A 15,212-nucleotide genomic window follows, 5' to 3' on the forward strand; every position below is an offset into this window, starting at 1 on the left:
CACCACTGTCCTGTCTCTCTACAGGTGAAGTGGAGGGTTTCAAAGAGAGGAAGCTTGCGTTCTGCTTGGGGAGGGGTGAGGCACATGGTGGTCACAAAAGGCTTCATGGAGGAAATGGCATTAAAGCTAAACTGAGAATATAGATAGTGAAGGGGAGGAAGACTATCCTCTACCCACTCTGGGTCCTTTCTGGCTGGGCTACACATTAAATTGACATGAGACCGAATAGCAGGAGAAAATCAAACAAAGCTTTATAACATGTATACATGGGAGAAACTCAGGAAACTGGGTAACTGGACAAAATGGCGGAGGTTCTCATGTTAAATACTATCTTCAGGTAAAGACAAAGGAGGATGTTGTTGGGGGAGGGGTAGAATCAGCTATGGGAAATTACCAGAAAAGCGCAGTAAACAAGAGTAAGGTTAATATGTAGATTTAACTCCTTGCCTTCCACACTGATAAGAGTTTCTAGAGATAAGGTCATCCCCCCTTCCTGGTGCAGAAAGGGAGATACGTTTACAAGTGGAGATTTCCCTTATAAATGTAAATGTCTCTTACAAAGGATAACTTCTATTTTTACTTGGTTTTCAGAGCTTTGATAAGAATGGGCTTAGCAAAGACCCTCGCAGTCTATCCATACCCAGAATTATCTATGGTGATGGCCTAGTCCTGGGGACAGGGCTTCTATCTTCATTTTTTTTGTGTGTGTGTGTGAGGAAGATCAGCCCTGAGCTAACATCCATGCCAATCCTCCTCGTTTTTTTCCCCTTTTTCTCCCCAAAGACCCAGTAGATAGTTGTATGTCATAGTTGCACATCTTTCTTAGTTGCTGTGTGTGGGACGCCACCTCAGCATGGCCGGAGAAACTGTGCGTCAGTGGTCGCCAGGATCCGAACCCGGGCTGCCAGTAGCAGAGCGCGCGCATTTAACCGGTTAAGCCACGGGGCCGGCCCCTCCTAGCTTAAATTCTTTTAGGCAGGTAGTGGCGCGGGGTGGGGGTGGGGGGTGGTCAAAGTTTCTTTCTGAGTCTTCTGAGCCTTTATTGTCTTCAGCTTGAAATAATCCATATACCAGAGTGGCACATCTTGGGGCAGCCTGCCCTGAACCCCATCAATAGGTAAAATACAGACAGCCATTTCTCTTTTAGTCACAAGCATGTGACTTCTCTTTCCCTCAAGACTCCATCCTATTCCTCTAGATACTGCCACAGACTGCCTCAGGCATTACTCAGTCACTGCCACCTTCGTACCCACATATGGGATTTTATGTGCCACGTGTCATTCCGTGTGGTACGATACTTAAGACCGTGGGCAGGCAGGAATCATTAAGACAAAGTAGCCAGAAACGTGAAATACCACTGCCACCTCTCCCTCCCATTCCTGTCTGCTTCGTCATAGTTTGGACGCAAGGATGAAAACTTCCAGTGAAAAGAAGGTTTAGATTGTCTTTTCCGTAGGAAGAAGCTGATGCACCATGAGAATCATAAAGGGCAACAAATAATCAAAAAAATTGCTTTTAAAAAATCACCTTTTAAATCACCTGTCTTGTATCCTGAATTGCACATATAATTTCTTAGTAATACTCATCTGCTTTAATTACACCACAGAAAAACCTCACCCTGGCAGCTGCACGCGATTCCCTGGGGGTAGCCCACTGCCCCATTTTCTTCATGTCTCGCCCTGTTCAGAAACTGTCCCGTGCCCCGTCATGAGTTTCCATCGCCTACTCCACGACCTGGCATTGAAGGCTGTCAACTCACCAGCCTCCCCAGGTCCCACCCAGCTGCTTCTCTCATGAGTGTGCCACTTACTCTCCACTGCCCTGCCCTTGCTGGTGCTGTTCCTCTGTTTGCAATGTCCTTCCCTCCTTTCCCTGATTGCTAAAATCCTAGTATGTTAATATCAGGGGAAAAGTATTTCAAGCAGAAGGAACAGCAACTGCAAAGGGCCTTTGGAGAGGAACGTGCTGGGAACAGTGAGGGGCATTGCAATCTAGGAAGGGTTGCATTCTGAAGGTCAGATCATCAGATGTGAGGGGGTTTTCTCATACAGAATCCTTGATCCTCAATCCAGTAAAATTCTGATAGACAATTTCTCTACAGTTATCACATGCAAGGGTCACGCCATATGAATCTTCTCACGTCAAGCCACATGTGACCCCGGGTGTAGCTTCTCCTACTAAGAAGCCGCATGTGTTTGTGTGTTTATTTGCTTGAGTTTCTTCGTGGTTTTTTTTTAAATAACATTTTTATTGAGATGATAATTCACACACCATACGATTCACCCATTTAAAGTATACAATTCAGTGGTTTTTAGTATTCACAGAGTTGTGCAACCATCACCACAATCCAGTTTAGAACATTTTCATCACCCTAAAAAGAAACTCCAGGGGCCAGCTCAGTGGCATAGCGGTTAAGTTCACGCATTCCACTTTGGCGGCCTAGGGTTCGCTGGTTTGGATCCTGGGCACAGACCTATTCACTGCTCGTCAAACCATGCTGAGGTGGCGTCCCACATAGAAGAGCTACAACTCTACAACTATGACACTTGACTATGTACTGGGGCTTTGGGAAGAAAAAAGAAAAAGAGGAAGATTGGCAACAGATGTTAGCACTGGGCCAATCTCCCTCAAAAAAAGAAAAGATGATTGAAAAGCATCCAAAAAAAAAAAGAAACTCCATACCATTTAGCAGTCACTCCCCATTTCCCCCTAACTCCCCCAGCCCTAGGCAACTACCAGTCTACTCCCTGTCTCTATGGATTTGCCTATTCTGGACATTGTGCACAAATGGAATCATAATCATATCATAGGTGGTCTTTTGTGTCTGGCTTCTTTCAGTTAGCATAATGATGTCAGAGTTCATCTATGTATGTTGTAGCACAGATCTGTACTTCATCCTTTTTTATGGCTGAATAATATTCCATTGTATGTATATGCCACATTTTGTTTATTCTTTCATCCATTGATGGACATTTGGGTTGTTTCCATTTTTTTTGTTATTATGAATAATGTTGCTATGAACATTTGTGTACAAGTTTTTGTGTGGATATATGTTTTCATTTCTCTTGACTGTATACCTAGAATAGGAATTTCTGGGTCAAATACTTTATTTAACCTTTTGAGAAAATGCCAGACTGTCTTCCAAAGTGGTTGTCCCATTTTACATTCTTACCAGCAATATTTAGGCTTCTGATTTCTCTACATCCTCAACACTTGTTATTATCTTTTTTATTGTAGCCATCCTAGTGGGTACGAAGTGGTCTCACTGTGGTTTTGATTTGCATTTCCCTGATGACTAATTATGTTGAGCATCTTTCCATGTGCTTATTGTCCATTTGTATATGTTTTTGGGAGAAATGTCTATTCAGATCCTTTGCCTATCTTTTAATTGGTTGTCTTTTTATTATTGAGTTGTAAGATATATTCTAGTGCCTTATCATATAAACAAGATCTGCAAAAATTTTCTATCATCCTGTGGATTGTTTCACTTTGTTGATGATGTCTTTTGAAGCACAAAAGTTTTTAATTTTGTTGATGTCCAGTCTATCTCTTTTTCCTTTGGTTTCTTGTGCTTTTGGTGTCTGTATTCGTTAGGGTTCTCCAGAGAAACAGAAACCATAGGATATATATAGATATATAAGAGGAGGTTTATTATGGGAATTGGCTCATGTGATTTTGGAGGCTGATGTATGTCACAATATTCTACCGGGAAAGCTGGTGCTATAATGCAGTCTGAGTCTGAAGGCCTGAGAACCTCAGGTGCTGCTGGTGTAATTCCCGGAGTCTGAAGGCCTGAGAACCAAGGCACTCCTGATGTTGGAGGGCAGGAGAAGATGGGTGAACCAGCTGAAGAAGCGCGAGAGAGGGGCCGGACCATGGCGCAGCGGTTAAGTGCACGAGCTCCGCTGCTGGTGACCTGGGTTCGTGATCCTGGGCGTGCACCGATGCACTGCTCGTCAGGCCATGCTGTGGCGGCGTCTCATATAAAGCAGAGAAAGATGGGCACGGATGTTAGCCCAGGGCCAGTCTTCCTCAGCAAAAAGAGGAAGATTGGCATGGATGTTAGCTCAGAGCTGATCTTCCTCACAAAAAAAAAGAGAGGGAATTTGCCCTTTCTCTGCTTTTTTGTTCTATTGGGGCCCTCAGTAGATTGGATGATGCCCACCCAATTGGTGAGGGCAATCTTCTTTATTCAGTCTACCTATTTGAGTGCTCATCTCTTCTGGAAACACCCTCACAGACACATCCAGAAATAATGTTTTACCAGCTGTCCAGGCATCCCTTAGCCCTGTCAAGTGGGCACATAAAATTAGCCATCACAGTGTCATATCTAAGAAACCACTGCTGGTGAGAATGTAAAATGGTACAGCCACTCTGGAAAAACAGTTTGGCAGTTTCTCATAAAGTTAAACATACACATACGATATGACCCAGTGGCCCCAATCCTAGGTATCTACCCTAGAGAAATGAAAGTTATGTTCACACAGACACCTGTGCACTGACGTTATAACAGCTTTATTCATAATCTCCAAAACCTGGGCACAAATCAAATGTCCGAGTGATGAGTAGATAACCAAATTGCCATACAACGTACAATGGAACACTGCTTAGCAAGAAGATGGAATAAGCTATTCCCACTCGCAACAGCTTGGATGAATCTAAAAAGCATTTGCCCAGCGAAAGAAGCCAGTCTCAAAAAGTTACCTACTGTATCATCCCATTTATATGACATTCCTGAAAAGACAAAACTACAGTGATGGAGAACAGATCAGCGGTGGCCAGGGTAGGAGTGAAGGGAAGCTGTGACTGTACAGGGCTGCAGGAGTGAGTTGTTGATGGAGCCCTTCTGTATTGTGATTGAGTGGGAGTTCCACAAATCTATACGTGTTAAAATTCATAGACTGAAAAACAAAAGAAAAAACTCACTGTGCACGATAATTTAAAAAATTTTAAAATGTCTACCTCGTGGATTGTTGAGTAGACAAAATATGTCCCGTGCAGGACACCGCCACTTGATCATGGGCATAGTTGACTTGGTCAGACAGGAAGAAACTGGACGACGGCTGGGAGAACACTGTGTGTTACAGGCTGGCCTGTAGGGGCCAGGCCCGTCCAGGCCCCACGAGCGAAGCCGCAAGGAAGATGGTTTGGGAGCTCCTCCGAGGGGCTGATCAGAAGGGCACCGAGCAGGTGACCGGGTCTTCGGAGACCGCGCGCGTCCCCGCCTGTCCGGGAGAGGGCGACCCGAGCCCGGCGCGGAGACGGTCAGTTGGGAGGGGCCTGGAGCCCCCAGGCGGGAGCGTCCCCTCCCCACACCCTGTCTGGACGCGTCGGGAGCCCGGGGACCAACGCGACACCCCCTCCCCTGCCGCAGCCGGCCTCCGGACCCCCCCTTCCGAGTGAGCCTGGGTCCCGGCGCCCTGCGGAGCCGGGCAGTGCGGGACTCGCTGGGGAAACCGCGGTGTCCGCGCATCTGGCCACGTCCAAACCCCGGGATGCTGCAGACTGTGGCGCTGGCTCCCCAGGAGCCTGGCTGGGTTTCCAGGGTCCGAAGACCCCCGCACTGCCCAGGGGTAGGATCGGGCAGTTGGGGGCGGGGCCTGCAGTGTTCCCGGTTCCTTTAGCTCCGCAGGTGATGTTGATGCACGATCAAGTTTGGGAACCCCTGACTTAAATCTTCCGTCAGGTCAGCTGGCAATCCACAAGGTGGATGCCTGGATGAAAGTACGAAAGCAACAATCTCTCCCTTTCCTGGTCTGTACATCCACCCCTTTCACATGATGCTTGAATGTGTTACAACATGCAGCCCCTTGTTCAACATTTCTGAACTCCAGCGGCCAGTGACTCCCTAAACCCCTCACTTCATCCCCAGACAAGCTGATTTAGGTGCTGGCACTGGGCGGGGTGTGGGGACACAGTCCCAGGTAAGAGAGGTCGGCAGAGGCCAGAGGAGCACTGTAGTAGAGTAGCCAGACCCGGAGCTGATATCGAACCTGAAGTGAGTTCGCTCACCCATCGCACGGCAAGCCCATCTCTGACACTGGGTGTAGTGGAAGAAAGTAGGAATTTTATTGCAAAGCGCTGAGCAAGGAGAACGGGCAGCTAATGCTGTAATCCCGAACTACCTGAAAAGCTACAAGCAAGGGTTTTTATTTGGGGTTTTAGGTAGGGGAGGGGGAGCATGTGGCCTTGGGGGCTGAAGTTCTAAGAGTCCTCCGCACAGGCGTGACTGTTCTGTGTGTTGCCTGCCGTGGATTTTGTCTTTGACATCTAAAGTTTATAATCAGTCATTTTAGCTTCTCAACGTTCCTCCAAGATGCTTAGTCAGGTGGGGGCTGTCAGCAATTCCTCTCTTATCAGCGGTCCTCCTGCTGTTCTGCAAGGCAAGCTCAGAAACTTTGGTTATTTTGTTTCCCATGTTAACCTTGTGGGTATAAAGCACAGTTTCACCCTAGTCCAGGGAAATTTTAACTCCTTCATCCTCAGTTTCAGAGCCACTGAGGTAAATTTACCAAAGCAGGAAGAATGGCTCTGCTGACCAATCTGGAGACCCCTCAGAGATGAGGTTGAAGGGTGAAGAGAGGGGGCGTCTGTTTCATGGTGGTGAAACATCAGGTGCACTGATCCCCGTGGAGAAGGGTGGCTGGAGCAGGTGTTGGGGGAAAGGAGGGCAGGTGGGAGAGGAGAGGGTCCCCCAGGAGATGAGGTGGGAGACCCTGGTTAGGGTCAGATTGGAAGCCAAGGACTTGTCTCCTTCCTACAGGTACCAGGAAGTCAAAGGAGGTTTATAAGCAAGTTGATTCAGTGAAAAGTGTTTAGTTGTAGCTGAGTCCCACAACACAACGTGCCTGACAACAAAGCCATTGGGCTCTGAGGTTCTGTAGACAGAATGCGGAAGGTGAGAGCCCCTTCCACACGGGAGGGACGAGTGTGGAGAATCATGCTTGGTTTGGCGCCACACTTAGAGGGTGTTAGAGTTGGGAGTCAGTGGAGGTGTGAGTGCTCAGGAAAAATCAGGAAGGGCTATGCCAGGGGAGAGGTGATAAGAGCTCAGGGTCAGGGGCCAGAGGGGAAGCTGCGGCGAGAGAGGTTGGGTCCAACGGTCAGGTTGTCTGGAGGTAAAGGAATGACTTCAGAGGGAGCTCCCAGTCACTGGGCCCTGGGGCTCGGGGGTCCGGGGATGACAAAAAGAGGCTGGGTGTTAATAGCAGACATTTGGCTATCACACACATCACACATGAAGGTTGCACATTCATTTGTTCCTGTTCCCTGAGTGAGCCGGGAGCCACAGGAGGGCTTCAGCAGAGCAATGGTGGTCTGACTTCCATTGACGAGGGCTCACTCTGGCCCCAAGGAATCATGTTGGAGAGCAGCAAAGGAAGATCTGGACTAGGAATGAAATCGATGTGCCCTAAAGACGGGCTGTTACTTAGCTATGGCTGGAAAGGCAACAAGGACTCAGTGTTTGTGTGTGGATTGATTGATTGATTGATTGTCAACGAATAGCATAATGAACTCAAAATGTGATCAGGTCCTGGTAGAATTGATACAAACTTGAATCCGATCAGATCCTTGGTTTCATGGGCATTACCTCTTAAGTCATTTCCAACTTCTCTTGACTTCACAATCTGTTTTCAATGCTATCTTACCACAAATCTCTTTGACGGTCAGCTTAACTGCCATTGAAACTTGTTTTTTAAAGAAATGGTCCATATCCGTATGGAGCCAACACGGTGGGTTCTGGAGTCAGATATTCTTAGCTTTGCCCCTTGTCTTGCTGTGAGTGACCCTTTGGCAGATTACTCACCTTCCTTAAGCCTCAGTTTTCACTTCTATAAACAGTAATTGCTTTGTGGAGTTTTATGAGGCTTAGATGAGAGCAAGCCAGTCAAGTGACTGCAGAGAGGCTGCATGTGGAATGTGCTCAGGAAACTTACTCATCATTCATATCAGCCCTAGGGCCTGCTGGGAGCATTTCATGATTTAGAGAGATGCCAAACAGGTCCTGTGGTGTCTTTCTAGACAGAGACAACAACCCTCAGGTGATCTTTAAAGAACATTTACAAACTTTCAGACTAGTCTCATGTTTGCTGTGAGCGGAATTTCGAGTTTAGATATACTGTTGAGCCACCATAAGACATCTTCCCTTTTTAACTACTCTAAATTTCTCACGAGTTAGACTCCACAGTTGCAGAATATGATTCAGACATCTGTGAGAGCCTTTTTTTGGGGTACAAAATGGGATTTCTTGCATACACCAAGCATAACATACTTTTTTTGGGCAATTTTTAAAATTGTGGTAAAATATACATAACATCAATTTTACCTTTTTTTTTTTTTTTTTTTTTTTGTGAGGAGGACCAGCCCTGAGCTAACATCCAATGCCAATCCTCCTCTTTTTGCTGAGGAAGACTGGCCCTGGGCTAACATCCATGCCCATCTTCCTCTACTTTATATGGGACGCCGCCACAGCATGGCTTAACAAGCAGTGCGTCGGTGCGCACCCGGGATCCGAACTGGCGAACCCCAGGCCGCCGCAGCGGAACGTGCACACTTAACCGCTTGCGCCACCGGGCTGGCCCCAATTTTACCATTTTTAAGTGTAGAATTGAGGGGCATTAAGTGCATTCACAATGTTGGAGTCTTTGATTCATCAGATGCGCGAGGTTTCCTGGAGTACAAGTTTGGGTGACTGTATGTGCCTGAGGCCGGATGCGTCCCATTTATAACAATCACAGGGCCCCTCTCTGGGGTGGGGATCCTAAATTATAATAACCTAGTATCACATAGATACTGTATATGAGGTAGAATCCTAACCGTGCTTGAAGGCTCTCTCAAGGCTCCCCTTTAAGTGAACTCTCAAGTGCTTGGTAAGGTCCCTCCTAAGACGGAAGGTTCTCTCACACTGACCACAGGCAGGGGGCCTCTCTCCAGTGTGGACACTCTGAAGATTGATAAGGCTTGAGCTCTGGCTGGAAGCTTTCTCATACAGAGGCATTTTCAAAGTTTCTCTGTCACGTGGACGTGCTGGTGTCCACTGAGATCCCTGCTAAGGCAGAATGCTTTCCCACGCTGGTCACAGGCGTAAGGTCTCTCTCCAGTGTGGACACTGAGAGGTGAGAAGATTTGACCTTTGACAAAAGCTTTTCTCACACTGTTTGCATTGATAAGGCTTCTCTCCAGTGTGAACACCCTGATGTTGGTGAGATCCCTCCTCAAAGAGAAGGTTGTCTCACACCGATCACATGCATGGGGCCTCTCTCTGACCTGAATGTTTTGGTGTGTGATAAGGTTTGAACTTTGGCAGAAGGCTTTCCCACAATCATTGTATTTATAAGTTTTCTCTCCAGTGTGGATTCTCTGGTGTATAATGAGACTTGATCTCTGCCAGAAAGTTTCCCCCAAAGAATGCATGTATGAGGTTTCTCCCCAGTGTGCACCCTCTGAGGTGTGATCAGACTTGATTTCTGATAGAAGGTTTTCTCACAGTCATTGCATTGATGAGGTTTCTCTCCAGTGGGGAACCTCTGATGTATGGTTAGATCTTTGCTAAGACAAAAGGTTTTCTCACACTGGTAACAAGAATAAGGTTTCTCTCCAGTGTGTATCCTTTTGAGAAAGCCATAAGCAATTCTTGAAGGCTTTTCCACACTCACAACGTTTATATGGTTTCTCTCTAGAGTGAATGAGGTGAGAGTTCTGCCTGAAGGATTTTCCACAGTCCCCTGCACTTCAATGGCTTCTGCCCAGTATGGATCTTCCAATCCTGGGTAAAGGTGGGATCCCGGTGGACGCTTTCCCGCATTCATTACACTCAAAGTGCTTCTCTCCCGTAGGTTTCTCACTTGCATTATAAGGTGGGGCTTCTGATGGCAGGTTTTCCCACAGTCACTACATATGTAGGCTTTCTTTACTCTGGGGATTTCCTGATGATTACTAATGGCTGAGCAACCACTTCTGCCAACTTTTTTTTATTTTTGCTGAAGAAGATTCACCCTGAGGTAACGTGTGCCAATCTTCCTCTCTTTTGTATGTGGGTTGCCAGCACAGCGTGGATGACTAGTGGTGTACCTCTGTACTGGGAATCGAACCCATGAACCTGGGCTGTGGAAGCAGAGTGCGCTGAACTTAACCACTACACCACTGGGCTGGCCCCCAACACTTCTGTCAACTTTCTTATGGCTATAAGCTTTTTCTCCAATGGGGGGTTTTCTGGGGATGACTGTTGTCTGCTAGAACATAACCTGGAGGAAGGCGACACTTGCTCTCTCTCTCTCTCTCTCTCGTGGAATTTTGCTGCTCTGTTTGTAATAGCTCCTAGATTTATAAGACTCACCAAATCTTCCGTTCGTCTCTGCTGCTTCACAATCAGCCCATCTTGGAATACTTGGCTCATTCTTGGTTGTCAACTTTGGGTCTAAGACAGTAAACAGAAAAGGCAAACGTCATTAATCTCTGTGGTCAGGAAAGGAAGGCTGGTCCCAGCAGCTCGGGCGGCGGAAGGAGCGGCAGCGGCCACGCAGCCCAGCTTCGCGAGGGGTCTAGGGGGCGCGGCCCACAGGCACCCGGCACGCGTCGGCCCCGCCGCCACGACGCCCAAGAGGAAGGCCAGCTCCGCCAAGGGCGCGGCGAAGGAGGAGCCCAAGAGGAGATCGGCGAGGTTGTCCGCTAACCCTGCTCCTGCAAAAGTGGAAACAAGCCGAAAAAGGCGGCAGGAAAGGACAGATCTTCAGACAGAAAAGTGCAAACAAAAGGGAAAAGAGGAACAAAGGGAAACCAGGCTGAAGAGGCTAACCGAGAAACTAAAGAAGACTTACCTGCAGAAAACGGAGAAACTAAAAATGAAAAGAGTGCAGCCCCTGATAGAGAGAAAGAGGCCAGATCTGATTAATGTCCTATACCATGTCTTATCAGTGGTCCCTGTCTGCCTTGTACAATCCAGAGGAATATTTCTATCATTTTGTAAATGCAAGTTTTTTAGTAGCTCTAGAAACTTTTTTAAGAAGGGGGGAATCCCACCTCATCCCATTTTTTTTGTTCATCCCATTTTTTAAGTGTAAATGCTTTTTTTAAAGAGGTGAGATCATTTGCGGGTTGTTTATTTTTTGGTACAACCAGAAAATAGTGGGATATTGAATATGGGAGGCTTTGATTGTCTTGGGTGTCAGCCTAACATTCCAGAGATGGGGATAGCTTTTATATCCTATCATATAAAGCATACTAAATGGCAATTTGGGGTCAGTTGTGCATTTAATATGTCTTGAACATTTTAAATTACTTCTATTCCCATGTTGTTTTTGGTAGAAGTGTTTCCTAAAGAAAACCACTCCTTGATCTTGGCTCTCCCTGTCAGAATTTTGTGCCCTCTATAACATCTTTCCTCATGGTAGTCCAGTTTCCTAGTAACTTTGTCAATGTGCTGTGAAAGATTGAAAATTTGAGTATGTAGTGGATATGATATTAAATTGTGAATTAGTGGGTCTTATGCTGTAACAGGTGTCAACATTTGAAGATATTGGTACTTGATATCCTGTTAAGGGAAATTTGCCTCCAAATTTTAAGCTGGAAAGTTACTGGAATAACCATTTAGAAAAGAATCACAACTACATGATTTTTCAGATTTTTGGTACATATGTTAAGAATTGCGTACAGATTGAAATGTCTGTGTACTGATCTCAAAACAACCAATAAAATCTCAATTATGAAAAAAAAGAAAGAAAGTCTGTGAAAAGCTTAGAATGACCTACATGACTCTTAGGTAAATGGGCAGGCAGCCAGGGCGTTGGAGGCAGACAGAGCTTCAGTGAGAATCCTAGCTTCACCACTTAATTACTTGGAGGCCCTAAGTCTGTTTTCTTATGTATAAAATAGGGATGTAACTCCTAGTTCAGATTCTTCTGGGTACAGAATGTGTGTGAAAGTAGTAAGCACTGTACATGACATAGTAAGCTGTCATGTTTATTCAGTAAACAGTAGCCAGTGTAATCTTCAAAAAGGACTTGCTGAGTACATCCTTCACATATAGGTCCAGTGTGGGTTTCTGACAACTGCTAAGAAGAGGAAGAGGAGAGTGTAATAAGAAATCACCCATGTCAGAAATTCATAATCAGTTTCTCTTCCATGCTTCAAATCTCTGCTCTATCAAGATATTTCACTTCTGGTCACCATCTATCTTACCATTGCTTCCAGGTCCCTGCCCCAGCAACCAGCCTGTGACCCATACTTTGTCACTACTTATGGTCCCTTGGTGACAGAGGGATGCTATCAACACATTGGAAGCAGTAACCATTTATAGTCATGGAGAAGGGGCAAATTTGATAGATGTGAAAAAAGAATTGCAGAATAAGCTTCATCTTCCGGATCCAATTAAATCTGCCTCTCAAATAGATCTCACCATCATTCAAGATGTACCAGTGTAATTGGTTGAATAATGGTCACCCAAAGATAGCAAGTCCTAATCCATGGAACTTGTAAATGTTACTTTACTTGGAAAAAGGATCTTTACAGATGTAATTAAGTTGAGGATCTTGAGATGAGGAGATCATCTTTTCATTTATTTTTTAGTTTTTTATTTTTATTTTATTTTTTGCTGAGGAAGATTCGCCCTGAGCTAACATCTGTGCCAATCTTCTATTTTGTATGTGGGACGCTACCACAGCATGGCCGATAAGTGGTGTAGGTCTGTGCTGGGATCCGAACCCATGAACCTGGGCTGCCAAAGTGGAGCGTGCCGAACTTTAACCACTTGGCCACGGGGCCAGCCCCCCATATTTTTATTTTTAACTATGGGGAAATGGAACCCAGAGCTCTTCTGCTTGATCCAATTGAGGTATCACCCCCATATCAGATGAACTAGGGAGATGTTCATAGAAGACACAAGGCCCAGAGGATTATTGCTTCTGTTGGCTCAGAACAAAAACTCCCTTCAGGTAATTGCAGTGATGTGAAAGGAACTCAGCTGGGACAGAGGAAGAGGACTACTTCTTACTTTGTCTCCAACAACCAGACCTCTCTCATATATTTTCATCCTAGTAACAAAGAATCAAAAAATTAAAAAGAACCCTCACCTTTTGTTACCGGATACATATCCAGGTTCTTTACACGCCACACAAGAGGGGCCAAATAAAACTGGAATGCCAGGCTTATGGCAAGGAAAGAGTTTTTATTTCGGGTGACATCAGCCGGGAGATAAGAGCTCTCAAATTTGTCCCATCTTCCCGCAAGATGGGAGGCAAGGGGTTTTAAAGGTTGTGAGATATGTAGCTACTTGTAGGGAGGGGGAACCTATGGCCTTGCTGCTCAGCGCTTTCCCATCAGCCTTCCTTTGGCCTTGTGAGGCTGCTGGCAGGGAGGAGGATGGCGGATAAGGGAATCACAGGTGGGTGTCCTTCAGCCGTCTCCGTGGTGGATGGTGAACAATTTGTAACTTCTATCTGCCTTGTGAAGTTCAAGGATACAAAGGTTTAGAAAAAACCAATATTTACAGATGAATGTAACTTAGAGAAGCCGGGAAAGAGGAGGAGTGCTTTTGGTTTTAACCCCCTATATTCTGGGTTTAACGTAGGGGAACTGATATCAGGGCCAGCATCACTTTCAGAATAGTTATTATAAATTCTTTACAGGAAAAAGGGTCCAATGAAGACCGAGGACATACCCAATGTTAGCATTCTGGTTGGCAGGAGAAGGATGCTGGCTAGATTGTGAGAGGACAAAGGCTCACATCACAGGTCGCCCTTTGATGTGCAAAATGAGGCTCTGCAAGCCTGCTCATCTTTGCACTTTAATCTTTTGCTGGATTCCACAGAGCACATAAGTAGCCCTTATACTTGAGAACAATTTTATTTTTTTTATTTGTTTATTTTTTTTGTGAGGAAGATCAGCCCTGAGCTAACATCCATGCTAATCCTCCTCTTTTTGCTGAGGAAGACCAGCTCTGAGCTAACATCTATTGCCAATCCTCCTCCTTTTTTTTTTCCCCCAAAGCCCCAGGAGATAGTTGTATGTCATAGTTGCACATCCTTCTAGTTGCTGTATGTGGGACGCGGCCTCAGCATGGCCGGAGAAGCGGTGCGTCGGTGGTTGCCAGGATCCGAACCGGGGCCGCCAGTAGCAGAGCGCGCGCACTTAACCACTAAGCCATGGGGCCGGCTCATTGAGAACAATTTTAAATGTTTCTTTGGACAAGTTAGTCCATAACTTTTGCAGATAATTTGGTTAATTTCCAGTGAATTACTTTCTGGAGAACAGGCCTGAATTATGTTCTTATAGACCTAGTTCTTAAATGAGGACTCTTTAGTGCAAGAAAACCCATTCTTGATGTGCCATAGGCTTCTCTTGTCCCTGCTGTCTGTGTGCTTGAGGGGGTCGAGGCAGGAAGGATGTAACCATGGCTGGGAAGGAGGGGATTGGACCTGCTTTACTCTGTCAAAGAAAACAGGTGTTCCAAGCATATAAGCTGCTGAAGCGTCTGAAGAGATTCCCTGGCTGCTTATCTCTCACAACGAGTTCCACCATTCCCAGAGATTTCAGTGTCGAGGATATATAAGAGTTTTGCCAGTTATAAGCCTTGTGAACTTGAGCATATTCCTGTATCTTCATCTGTAAAATGAGGACAGATCACTACACATGTCACAGGTGCTTGTGACAATGAGAGTATGTGTGTAGCTCCAAGAGCATTGCCTGGCACATCACAGGACACTGACTGTCAGCCCTCCCACTCACACACATTTCCTAAGTTTCCTTTTCATGCTGCTTGACGCTGTCTCCAAACTGCTCTCCCATAAACTTCCCGTGAAGAACAAATGTGAATGGCAGGGAAGGGAAGCATTGGCCCCTGCCCCGTGGAACTTTCACACTTGGGTGAATATATGACAAAAAGAGCTAATTAGGAGCAAGAGACCAAAACACAAAAACAGACACTAAAATGCATGTCACACAAAATAAAGCCACAACTCGCACACTTTTTATTTTTGAAGAAATCTTCGAATTCCTTGACGGCTTCTTTTAAGTTTTGAGGAATTCTTCTTAAAAGATCCACGAAACTAAACACAGCTGAGGAACTGAAGTCAAAAACAGAAGCCATGATAAGAACTCCTGCTGAGATTGTCTATTAAGTAGATTGAGAGGTTTTCTCCCGTTTGGGACACTGATGACAATTTCTGGAGCTTTCTCCTTGCTAGGAACCTAGGAACATTTTCAGAGAATCTCACGGG

General features: G+C 45.8%; 1 pseudogene; it reads left to right on the forward strand.

Annotated features, from left to right (window-relative positions):
• Positions 1-5,142: 5,142 nt before the first annotated feature.
• LOC131422900 (uncharacterized) lies at positions 5,143-11,702 on the forward strand (annotated as a pseudogene).
• Positions 11,703-15,212: the final 3,510 nt, after the last annotated feature.

The sequence above is a fragment of the Diceros bicornis genome, chromosome 26, assembly GCF_020826845.1.
Source record: "Diceros bicornis minor isolate mBicDic1 chromosome 26, mDicBic1.mat.cur, whole genome shotgun sequence".
NCBI classification, from domain to species: domain Eukaryota; kingdom Metazoa; phylum Chordata; class Mammalia; order Perissodactyla; family Rhinocerotidae; genus Diceros; species Diceros bicornis.